The sequence below is a fragment of the Astatotilapia calliptera genome, chromosome 11 (assembly GCF_964374335.1).
Source record: "Astatotilapia calliptera chromosome 11, fAstCal68.1, whole genome shotgun sequence".
In the NCBI taxonomy this organism is placed as follows: domain Eukaryota; kingdom Metazoa; phylum Chordata; class Actinopteri; order Cichliformes; family Cichlidae; genus Astatotilapia; species Astatotilapia calliptera.
In genome coordinates, this window is record NC_137432.1 from 35,301,537 (window position 1) to 35,314,416 (window position 12,880).

A 12,880-nucleotide genomic window follows, 5' to 3' on the forward strand; every position below is an offset into this window, starting at 1 on the left:
ATGAAGAGATGCACAAAGAACCCAAGGTGCAACAACCTTGACAGTGCTGCTGGCAAGCTGGCAATACTTTCGCCCTAACAAAAGAGTAAAAATAGACTTGAGGAAGTGGTGGAGAAAAATAAAGCAAGGACGAGGTGGTCAGTGTGATAACAGTTACTGAACAGCCTGCTGTAGCAAGTTTGTGAATTGAGATGTCAGCACCAACTCTCGGTAATTTGAGACTTACTGTTTAAGTTGTCTTACTGTAAATAGTATCATTTCTATTCACAGCCAAATAAGTCAGAAGTTAGCAGATTAGCTGAAAGCTAAATTCAAGAGTAGTTTTGTCCCCAGTGGTCATCTCTGTTTCCTGTTCGTCACTTTAATGGTCCTGATGGAAATCTCCAGCACCGTTTTCTGTGTGAGTGATTAAACATCTCTAAAAGTAGAAAATTTACCAGATATAATTGATTTTATTTAATAGATTTTCTACAACATCCTCAACATGTCTGTGTAATGAAAGCCGTGTCTAATTATATAATTATCTTTTTTTCTTATTTAAAAATTTTGTTCATATTAAAGTTTATGTCAGTCTGTCACCAGGCATCTTACTGCAGTAAAGTGATGACATAATTGCTCAGCTCAAAGCTGCACGAAGGAATTCTGATGAGAGAGCGTTTTAAATTTAGTAGCTGTTGATCAAAAGAGTGACAACAACTGGGGAGGTTGCTTAATTTCAAAGCAAAAGCAATCACAGACGCACACCTACACAACCACACGCACAACCTGCAGATTTACTGTAGAATGAAGTGGCTAAGTGGGAAGGTTTTCAAAAACTGATGAGTCTTTTCTTAGTCAAATAAAAAATGTTAAAAAAGAAAAACAGGGGGACAAATTTACCAAAACTGGCTTAAACTGAGCATTTACCAAGTGATATGTTCATTTATTTCTGTCATTTGTCATTCAATCATTTCCAGCTCTTATAGTAGTTTTACATTAAAGGATATTCCAACGTGAAATGTTAGACATTCACATCACAAATCTTGCCTTACAGTGGTAGTAAATTTGGAAATGATCATTTGTGAATGACAAAAGCAAATAGGAGAGATAAATTAAAGCAAAAGAATTATCGCATGTTAGTTCAGCTCCCACTTCATATTCTCCTCTCAGGTAAATCACCTTCTTCAGTGAATTATTCCTTATCACGACAGATGTTCAGAGCCTGCAGAGATGAAAATTAACAGCTGGACATAATAAAGAAAAAAGTGTTGTCTCACTGTTAGCCTTATATGACTACACATGCAAAAATATAGTTGGTACTATTCTGGAACGTCATCTTGTAGAACTCTCATCAATTATTCTTGCAAATCCCACAGTGCAGCTAAAAGCATTCTGAAGAAAGAAATTATCCAAAAGACAGAAGAATTTTGCAGCCTTTATTTCCATCTCTTATGTTTATCTACTCGCAGCTCTGTGCACTTTGGATTTAAAACACATTGATCAGACCCCTGCAGACAAACTGTGATCTTTCTGCATAGATTACTTTTCAGAATTGACAAAATGCTGCTGCTAGCATTTTTAAAACTAATAAATTCACACCAATAAGTAAAACATCCAGAGGTACAAACTTTATGAGGAAGAGAACATGACATTAAAGAGTAGTGTAGTAGTCTACACGTTCACCTAACAAAGTGAAAGCTCCCTGGTTTGATTGCTGGAGGAGATCACAGAAAGAGCATCTGGTGTAAAAACAATCTGCCAAATCAAACGTTTGGACTTACCTGCTGTGGTGGCCCCTTGTGAATAATGGAGCAGGTAAAAGTAGCTTCAGATGACAAGAATAAAGCTTTAATTGTATGAAGACACATAAAAACCAGGACCAAATTCACTAATATATTAAGTAATTAAAAGTTGTAATATAAGTATATTATTCAGTGTCACCTGACCCGGCTCTAACTATATGCTTTGTGAAAAAGAGGGTCGCTACTTGAACAATTAGGCTTAAAACTTTCCTTTTTGAGTTGTTTTCCTGTTAAAAGGAGGATTTTCCTTCCATTGTGAAAGAAAAAAAAACTAGAACCTCACATTGAACAAAAAAGAATACTTATAGCATCAGTGACACATGTTATCGAATACACCTGCAATTTCCAGTTAGCCTAACTGCATGACCATGGTTAAAATATCTCATGATAACACCAGCTTTTTCATTTTTGGACCAATAGGCTCTGGCTTCTGGCATTTCTGCATCATAGCTCCACAAGAAAAATAATACTGATTGTTACATTCCAGCAGGAATCATAAGGCATGGAATAACTCATTTGAAGCCATAATAATCAAAATCCTCCCCAAAACCCAGCATAGACAGTTGTTACTTGCAAAGGCTGGAGAAAAAAATCAAACCCAGATCTTCAGGGTTTGTCAGCAGACATCTGAGTTTCTCTGAAAGCTCAGGCAGTGTAAGGACTGATATTCTGTACCTGAAATTTTTCAATGGAGGTCTTGTTTCCTTAAGGAAGACAGTGTGTTTTTTGGGCTTTGCCAGATAATTTTTTTTAAATGAATGGTGATAAATATAATCTAAAGCTTGCCTCCATATTTTTAAAGAATAAGAATGTGTTTTTAATTTGAGTTGGGTGCAACTAAAACACACATCCTCAACACATAAACAGAATAAAAAGAATGCCAAAGGCATTTATTTTATTTTTTTTGATTGATTTAAATATAGATTTGAGCTTCATCAAAGAGAATGTGTCTGTGAGAAAGCAAATAGAGAAAAGTAAAACATTTCCTTTGTAAGCAGTCTTCGTATTCAGCACAGAAAAAGGTTGATAGAATCTTCAGTCACATACATCTTTATAACAAATAAATCAAATTGTATTTCAGCAACAAATACTGCATGATTCATCAACTCTTTTCATCGGTCGTCGTGTGTGTGTGTGTGTGTGTGTGTGTGTGTGTGTGTGTGTGTGTGTGTGTGTGTGTGTGTGTGTGTGTGTGTGTGTGTGGTAACGTTAGGCTTATAGTTTTTGCTCAACAGCCTTTTAATTGAATATCTGCACATAGCTGTGTACTGCAGCATGGGAAAAGAGAGGCAGGAGGTGGAAAGATGAAGGAGGAGCCTGTAGAAGAAGAAAAGAAAAAGTAATTAAGAGCAAGAGAGAAAGAAGGAGAGAAGGTCTTTGGACTGTAGGGAAAAGTAAGAGAGAGAGGGAGGGTAGAACTAGTGCTGTTAAGCCAACGCTGACTTCATGTCTCACTGTCACCTCCGGGCCCAGTGCTGTTCTGTGCTGATGCACACAGTCTTCTTTGCCCTGTAGTAAGATGTGTGTGTGTGTGTGTGTGTGTGTGTGTGTGTGTGTGTGTGTGTGTGTGTGTGTGTGTGTGTGTAGAGCAGTTTTTGAGAGAACAAGTTTGAGTTTTAGATAATCAGAGTGTGAATGTTTTGTGACGGTTAGGGTAAGGAGCGAGGGAAGAAATTATGTCCGTGTTGGGAGAATGTGTAACAAAATAAAACCAGAGAGTACTGACATTACTTTTTGTAGCAAATAACTTAATGTGGCAGTTTTGTAATTCAAGTAATCCATTGTTTAGTTTGCTTTTAATAAATGAAATTAGTTGCTAAAAAAGTTGCACCTTTTCCTCGTTCCTTTTGCTGCCAGAGTTGAAGGGGAAAAATCTGTAATGCATTTACACTAATTCTATTTCCTTCTCCTTGAGAGGTACCTGTATATTTGAAGGTATCAGTCCTGCAGTTGTATAAGTGTGCGTGTTGATTTCTGCTTCAGGAGGAGAATGACGTCAGGTCTACAGGTTCAAAACATCAAGACCTACTTTTTGATTTGTCTAACTCTGACTGTGATTCCAGGGGAAATTCAAAAGCTTTTTGCAGGTTACTTGTGGAGGAGATGACACGAATATCAACTGAGATAAAATCAGTTCATTCAAAGTTAGATGTACAGAAAGCCTGCCTGTTGATTCTTTTCATCTGGATGCAGCATTTCCCACTGAAGATTCTGCGTCCAGATGAAAATAATCAGCTTTCTGGGATTTCTTTCCCTGGGTGATCAAGGATGCATCAAGACATTTCAACAAGTTACTTTTCTCAGGAGGTAACACTGTAACCACAGATTTTATATATGTATAGTAGAATAACTCAAAAGAATAAAAACAATAGGATAATACAAACTACAGTAGAAGTATAGTGGCATGAGGTTGGAAAGATTGGCTGTCTCTATCCATGCAGAGCATGGTCTGCATTATCCAAGATAAATAACAGTTTGTTTAGTGACCTCCGCCCCACCAGAGCCACAGTCATTTGTATGCTTGTTTGCAGACTTCCTATAGTGGAGTAAGAGAAGTTTAGGTCATTGCATTGGTTGCTCCATGCACCAACTGTGATGTCCTCATAGCCCTGCAACCATTTATTCTTACACTTGAAGCACACCAAACTTGCTGCAGTATTCTCCTTAATAAGATGTCACCACTGCATCAGTACACCACTAGAAGAAGTTAAAACAGGAAGCAAAGGGGTCAATTAGTTTTTTCTCAAGAAAATCTCACTTTTAAAGCTGCAGCATTTCCCTCTCCATAATCTGAGAATGTCTCCTGATACAGCAGTGGTCAAAAGTTTATTTAAATTCATTATGGGAATGACTGTCATGGTAATTATAGGCCGTTATTGATTTCTTTGAACTGTTGTTTTTCCAGGATGTAATGATTGTACAGCATACGTATTTAACCCTCTCAAGGCAGGCGTTGCAGATTTGCAACAGTTAAAAACTAACAACCTGATTACCCCACATACATATTTTATGAGGTTTTTTTTTACTCAGAAGTACCACTGCAGGTGTTCTTTTGTGCATTAGCAACAAAAACTTAATTTGAGCCTGAGAGGGTTAATGACTTTTACAAAACAAGAATTGGGACCATAATCTTGAATTCATTTTAGATTTTCCTCAAATCAACACGGTCAAAATTAAACACACAAGGTCAAATATATGCATTTACTCCCACTAATATTAATCAATCTATGTATGTATTAATGTATTAAATAATACTTATTAACTATCCCTTAGTAAGTTGCAGTTCAACTACACTTTTATTAGGCATCAACAAGCTTCTGGCATAATTCTGGGGGAAAATTTGACGACTCCTCTTGGCAGAATTCATTGAAGTTGGTTGGTTTCCTGGCACAGAGCTGGCTTTTAAGCATAGTCCACACACAGTCAAGCATGATGGTACCACCGCCATGCTTGACAGTTGGTACAGTGTTCCTAGGTCTGAAAGCTTCACTGTTATTCCTCCAAACAAAGCTCTTGTCACTGTGGGCAAATAGCTCAGTCTTTGTCTCATCTGATCATAAAACTTTTAAACAGAAGGTATTTAGAATTTAGTTTGTCCATGTGGGCAGCTGCAAAATTCAGCTGAGGCTGAAGATTCTAATTTTGGAGTAGAGGCTTCTTTCTTGGTCAGTCGATGGCCATGTAAAACTTACTTCACTGTGGACAATGACACTGGTGTTCCAGCAGTTTCCAGTTCATGGAAGTCTTGAGCCTTGGTGGTTCCTGGCTTGTTCCTGAACATCCTAGGCAGTTTGCTGTCATATAAGTGTGACAGTTTTGCTCTTCTTCCAGACCTTGGAAAAGTGATGACCAGTTTGAATAACTTGTATTTATGTACTTTTTAAACAGATGATTCTACAATCTTACTGGTTATGGAAGGAATTTGTCAAAGCCGTGACTTCAGTGCAGGGAAACCACACAAGTTAAACGAACTCTACCAATTCTGACAAAATGAATAATCGGATGTTGAGCCAGAATTATACCAGAAGCTTGCTGATGGTTATCAAAAGCTGTAATAAAACTTGCTAAGGACATCTAGCCAGTAATTAGAGGGTTTTCATGTTTTGACCCTGTGTGTTTGAGAGAAAACCCAAAATAAATTCAAGCAAAATTTTTCCATAGACATCACATCTTTATGTATGCATATATTTAACCTGGCCATGGCTGTGACATTGATGAAACTCATAGCCAAATAAAAGAGGCAACACAGTTGGTCTTAGCTGTGTATTACACACAAAAACGCATCACATTTAAACATGTGTAGGCGGTTGTGACAAAGCCAGCAATATGTTCATGTTGTCGTGCAGGTTTAACATATGTTTGTGCTCAGGAGTTGTGTATTTGCACGTGTCTCTTTGGGAAATAGCAAATCCAAAAATGTCTTGTTGGTGTTTACACCTCTTTGTGAACGATTTTAGCAACTTCATAAGGATCCTGCTATCTTTGCACGTTTGAGGAGGGCTGTGTGTTTAATGTCACAGGATGAACGAGAATGCAGTCGTTTTAATTTTGCCATCTGTTTGCCTAAAGATTAATTGACTTTAGTGAAAATTTCATACCATGCATTGAACAAACAATTCTTTCCTTGGCTCAGAGACCAAGAGTCCTGGAAAAAGAACACATAAAGACAAGTTATCCACACACCTCATATAACTCAACTTGGTATTTTGACATCTTTGGGTTTATTATTAAAGCACCAAGTAATGTCCATGTTGTAGAGCTGAACTGATTGCACCCATGATGTTCACCCATCAGTCGAAGATTGCTCTTTCTCTTGCTGGAAGATTGCTTGCCACAAGGATGTACCTTAGGATTGACTTGGCATCATTGGATTTGATAGTCACCTTTTCAAATCTTTCCACATCCTCTGGCACAGCAGCAGTTGGCGAGCGCTGATGATTCACAAATGACTTCGCAATAACTGGAAAGCAGAAAACAAGAGCTGCAGAGATGTGATTACGTGGGAAGTCAGTGCAGGTGGCAGTATTTTAAAGGTTAAAAATGTGGGCTTTTATTTGGAAATGCTCTGATTTGAATCTGCAAATCAGCAAGGAGGAATATGAGATTGAGGGCAAAATGATGAGAAGCCTGTGACTGCTGTTGATGTGCTCCTGCAGATTTCAACCTAAAACAAAAAACTGGTACAGAAATGCAGAGATTTGCGGGCGGGCGCTACAGATTGAAAAAGGCAAATGACATGGCGTAAATAACAGGAGTGCTCCAATCATTTTTAGAGTTGATGTTTTTGACTGAATAAATGTCACAGCTGATGTGATACTGATGGCCATTTCTGTAATTTTATCCAAAAACAAAAAAAAATCCAAAAGGTCCAATTATTTCTGAATTTTTCTTATAAATTGAATTTATTGGGAAGCTGCAGTTAATTACATCTCCTGATAAAACATTCCTTCAAAGGTCAGCGACAGCATCCTTCTTTTAAATTATACTGACATGACGTCGACATCACTTTAGACCATCAGGCTTTCTTTAATGCAGACCCACAGCTGTTGAATATTGATCCAAGCTGCAATCTCTGGGGCTAAAGAAATGAAGCCAGTGTTGAGGTGAGTGAGTCACCATAAAGCCCCCTGTTAAACTCAAAGTTTTGAAAAACACATAAATGTGTTACCAGCGTATTACGAGAAATAGCTTTTATTTATTTATTTATTTTTGTAGCTTACCAGTTAAAGTTTGCTATATCGAGGGTATGACTGACACACAGCTGTAGCTGAAGCTTGTTCTCTTGAAGTAGAAATATTCCTCAAGGTCACTTCTGGAACACTTGCGTTGGTTGTTTTAAATCAAAGACCAATATGGTTATTTTGTTGGACGTCTAGTTCTATCTTGGATATTTCACACGATAATCAATAAACTTGACTTGAGGGAACATCATCTGTACCAAATGTCTCGGTTTACTTAGTAGTTGGACTAAACTGAAGGACTTTCAAGCTGTCCTGACCATCTCTAGAGAAACTTTTAACATGACTAAATAAAGTTCTTCCAGCATTTGTCATTTGGAAAACTTGTAGCCTGCACAGGCTCCCATCATATGCTTGGCATTAGAACAAAATGGCCTGCCTGGATACACCAAAGGCTCCAAATGTAGCCAGCGACATCATTTTGAGTCCCTGTGCTGTAAATGCCAATGTGGAGGGAAATGTGTAGCCGTGACTTATAATGTAGTCAAAACTCTGAATGGAAAATATTTCTTTGGTTCAAGCTATTTTTTGATCTTCTTTCTGATCATTTTTAAAACATTTATTCAAGTAATATTGAATGCTATCCAATTCAGAGTGCTGCCAAACTGATCGGGGATATTACACAGTATTACTCAGACAAAGGTTAAAAAGTACGGAAAATGGCTGTGTACACATGACAGTCTGTTCTAGTCTGGCATACTCCAGACCTCATTGTCACCATGCTTTGGCATTAGACTCAGTAAGGTGGCACTGTGCACATGTTCAGTTCTGTCCTCCTTGCTCAACCATCCATCATCCCGTCACAGAATACAAGACTTTCTCAGTAGCGCTCCTTACAATGCAACACCCAGCCCCCCTCCCAGTTCTCCATTTTCTCCTCCAGCCCTTCAGGAGTCTGGCTGTCACAGCATGTTTCCTGTTACAACTCTTCTGATTCCTTCCTCTCCTGTCAGCCCAAACCTCCCGTTATCTATCCATCTGAAACACGAGCCGGTGTCTGCTCTGCAGCAGTTCAACTGGAATTGGAGCTGGTTGCACTTGGTCAAGTTCAGACTGACAGGAAAGTGGTGGGAAGGTCTGGTATACATGGCGGTATGAGATGAACTCATTTGACTTCAGAAAGAACTGGTTGCATAAGAGTTGGGCTCTGAATACTTTGTCTATTATCACGACTAAAACATATTTCCATGTCAGTGTTTTATTCCAAATCGTCTGTCAAGCAAAAGTTAAAAAAAAAATCATCATTATACGTTTCTGCTTTGGCAACCGTAGTAATGAAAAGAGTCAACGTGACTTTGTTCTTGAGTGGCAGACGGCAAACAGAGTTACAAAGAGCAAGAAACTGCAGGAATCCCTCACCAAGGCATATTCAAGGTCTCTATTAAAATGCAGTCATCTTCTGTTATGTCACTTTATATACACAAGAAAAGCCAGTTCACTTATGCTGGTCTTAATGTTATAAAATTATCAGTGCAAAGAAGCAGACACCCTGCAGGTCTATCTGCACAATCAGGAAGGCATACATTCAAATCTACGTTTAGGAATCAAATTAACAAGATACTAAACTTTGAATGTAGTCATAATGTAACAGTTAATTGAATTTCGGGCGGTCAGATTGAGCACATTCTTTTATTACTATGAATTTCTATTTGAGTGCTTTAACGATATTCACAGTGTCCCTTTACATTGAAACACTCATGAATAACTTAACAATATTAGGGTTACACTATAAGGGCATAAGGTTTAATTACTCAGTCTTTGTTTCTACTACGATACTGAGGAGCCTTAGTTATCATTGCTTAGGAGAAAACGGTTTGCAAATGGAGCAGTAATGTCAGAAGGGCTTTTCCATCCACAGGAGCCTTAATCTCAGGGATGGGATAGTTTCCGAGTTTTGACCTTAAAGAAATATTTCTGAGGGAAAATACTAACTTATTTCTTAGATAAGAAGATGAGCCTTCTCTCATGTCATGTGAAGCTTCTGTCAGCACCCTGGTCACTTAGCATATTGACTGAAAATAGGGAAAATGCTAGTGTGGCTCTGTCCAATGATAGCATGCAATCTCTTTAAAGAAAAAGAAGGAAAAGAGGAAAAACATGTTGCAGCTTTGCAGGTGTTTATTCTTCCACTGAGGGCTCCATGCAAGTTGACTTCAAATTTGAAAATAATTTCTGGGAAATCAGCAAAAGGAAAATTTGTTTTTAAATGTGTCATTATGTACTATTATGTGAATACCATGAGCTGGTGCATTGAGATAAACAGCTGGTGACACTGATTGTTCAGTCAGGTGCCATTAAATCTGTGCTTAAAAGGGCACAGCCATATATAATGAGAGGGGCAGATAAATGGCAAATTAGATGAATAATTACATTGTAAACAACATTAAAAACATGTTTCTAAAACACCAGTTTCAAAATGTTGGGGCAGTGTGTAAAATGTAAATGAAAAAATATATATAATGACTTGCAAATTTTAGAAATCCATATTTTGGTCACAATAGAGCAGAGAAAACATTCAATGTTTTCTCTGCTCTATTGTCCCATTTTAAGAAAAATATTAGATTCTTCTGAATTTACTTTTCTGCAATAGCTCTCTGTGTTTCCCATCAATTCCATGTTTCCCACTGTGTAACATCCACTCTTCTTTTAACAATTTATATATACATTCTGTATATATCTGGGAATTTATAAGAGCAATGTTGTCCACTGTTGTCAGATCCTTTGTTTATTGTCCCTGTAACAGTCCTGTGTCTTCTTTGTTAAATGTCTACAGTTGGTGAAACGTCTGGACTCAAGGCTGGACAGTTCAACACCTGGACTTTTCTGATACAGTGATGTGGTCTTTAGCATTGTCTTGCAATGTGGAATCCCTTTTAGAGCATATGTTGCTCTAAAACAAACCTTTCAGCATTGACTACAATCTCATAGGCACTACTGTACTCTCATACCATCAAAGATGGGAGCTTTTGAACTCCTCTTTAATCCAGAGGATGCACATTCAGTGTTTTAGAAAAATAATTTAAATTCATCTGACCACAGAACAGCTTTCCACTTTGCATCAGTCCATTTTCAGCGAGCTTACAGATGCTTGCAAAGAGAAGTTGGGTTAGCAGCATAATGCTGTTGTTACTGTCCTGGATGCAGTTTGCACTTTACCATCGTACTCTCCTCCTTTTATGCAATAAAAATAAAATTAATATTGGATGCTCATATCCACACTTACAGCTCTACTATTTTCCTCCCCCAGCACAAAAACTGAAATCAGCTGATTGCAGCATGAATTCAAGTGGAACCGATGAGCGGAATCAATGGGCAAGCAGACCCACAATTCCAGGGAAATGAACGCTTACCCGATTCCCATCCCTAGTGACAGAGCTTAAACCTGCATTTGTGGATGGCATAGTGAGTGTTGACAGAATGATTTCTGGGAGTTTTCCTGAGCCTATGTAGTGATTTCCATGCAGAGTCGTGGCTGTTTTTACTGATTTCTGTGAGATTCTCCATATTTTGTGAATCTTTTGATGATTTATCATGTGCTGTAGATGGTGAAATATTCAAATTATTTATAATTTTATGCTGAGGAACATTATTCCTAAATTGTTCCACAGTTTGGTGGATCTCTGTCTTTTACACTTGGTATACACCTAATGTTACTGACCTGTTGCCGTTTAATTTAATTAGTTACAAAATGTTCCTCGAGTTGTTTCTTTTTAATGTCACATAATTTTTGAGGTCTTCCATTAGTGCACATTAGGACAAGGTGTTAAAATTGAGGCGATGCAATTAATACACTTTATACTTGTGGATTTTTAATACTTAGAGTTGTCTCCAATTTATTAAACTCAGTTTCTGTCATCATCAAGACATTACTGCCACGCTAACAAATTTCCATGGGGTAGGGAATTTGAATTTTTCTCTGCTCATTGACTCGAGACCAATGTCCATACATCCATTTTCGTCACTGCTTATCCAGTTCAGTGTCACGGGGAGCTGGAGCGTATCCCATGACCCCGAGAAAGGTCACCAGAAGCTAATGTTTCCACCTGATTTTAACATCTTCTTTAGCTGATGATAATGTACAGACAATCCAGCTTGGTCAGGGATTAATCTAAGGACTAATGACTGACCTACCAGCATGATGGTCGGGACTCATGTCAAGTATTTGAACCACAGAGGAGTTACAGTATCTTTCCTGTTTCCCATTCCTCATTCTAAGCTAAACATCTTCTGTTAGTAACCTTCTATGTATAAGAAATAGTTTTTCTCATTTAACTATCAGCAAAAAAGTGAATTTTTATTCTTTTAATTTTTCTTTGTAGTAATTGTTACGCCTTGGGCATTTTATCAAAGAACCAGATACTTTCTCGCACAGCTGTTTATCACCTATATTTATGATTCATCTCAGATGGCCCGTATTTCAAAAATGAACACCCCCCACTGAATCCTGGGGCTCATTTTACAACAGTAATTCGTGAGCAATGCTGACATGCAGGAACAGGGAAAGTGTAAAGACTAACACAAGGAGGAAAATATCTCATATCGCTGAAGTTTGTTTTTAAAAAAAGGTGAAACGGCACCTAAAGAAATCTGTTTCACTTTTAAGAACTTCATGAGCCACTTTAGAAACAACAACCTCAAACTATCTTGCGTAGCTACAGGCCAAACCGTATGAACACAATCTGATTAATGCTTTTTGGGACACGTTGACTTCCTGACTTGCTTACATATGGATTACTCGGGTATGATTTTGCACATTTACCAGAGTTGTAAAAGCTTCCAATTTAAATGTTGGTTTTAAGCAGATTTGACACAGAAAATGAAAGGTAATGGGAAAAATGTGCACAAGAGAAGGCCATGGAGATCCATGCAGCATAAGAAAAAGAAGAAGCAATGGATGAAAGGAGAGTACAGAGCGAACAGGAGGAGGAGAAAAGGAAAAGATTACTACCATAGTACATCAGGCTTAGCTTCACATCCTTAATGGTAACTATGGAAATAATTATAGAGCAGACAGACAGACTGCTAGAGAGAGTGTGAGCTTCAGAGAAAGAGAAGGAGAAAGGGAGGGCAAAAGACAACGGGAGAGGAGAAGAAAAGGAGAACTATGGGGGGTAAAGTAGCTGAAAATGTTTGCTGGAATCCCTAAACTGTGTCTCTAATGATTGGTGATTGCTTAAAGATCAGATGCACAGGGATGACGTGTAGGTTAAACCCTCACAAAGCCAGTTTAACCACCTTCTTACAGCAGCTGCAGAATATGCTGTGACATCTTTTATGCCTTATGTTAATCTTTCCTTTGATATGAAACTGCAAGATATCTTAGGTGGGGGGGAAAAGCATCAACAGCATGGAGGTCATATT

The 12,880-nt window shown here is 38.0% G+C and overlaps 1 protein-coding gene across 9 annotated transcripts in view; it reads left to right on the forward strand.

Moving 5' to 3' along the window:
• syngap1b (synaptic Ras GTPase activating protein 1b) overlaps positions 1 to 12,880 on the forward strand; it is a 183,196-nt gene that overhangs the window by 86,336 nt on the left and 83,980 nt on the right. The window lies entirely within an intron of this gene.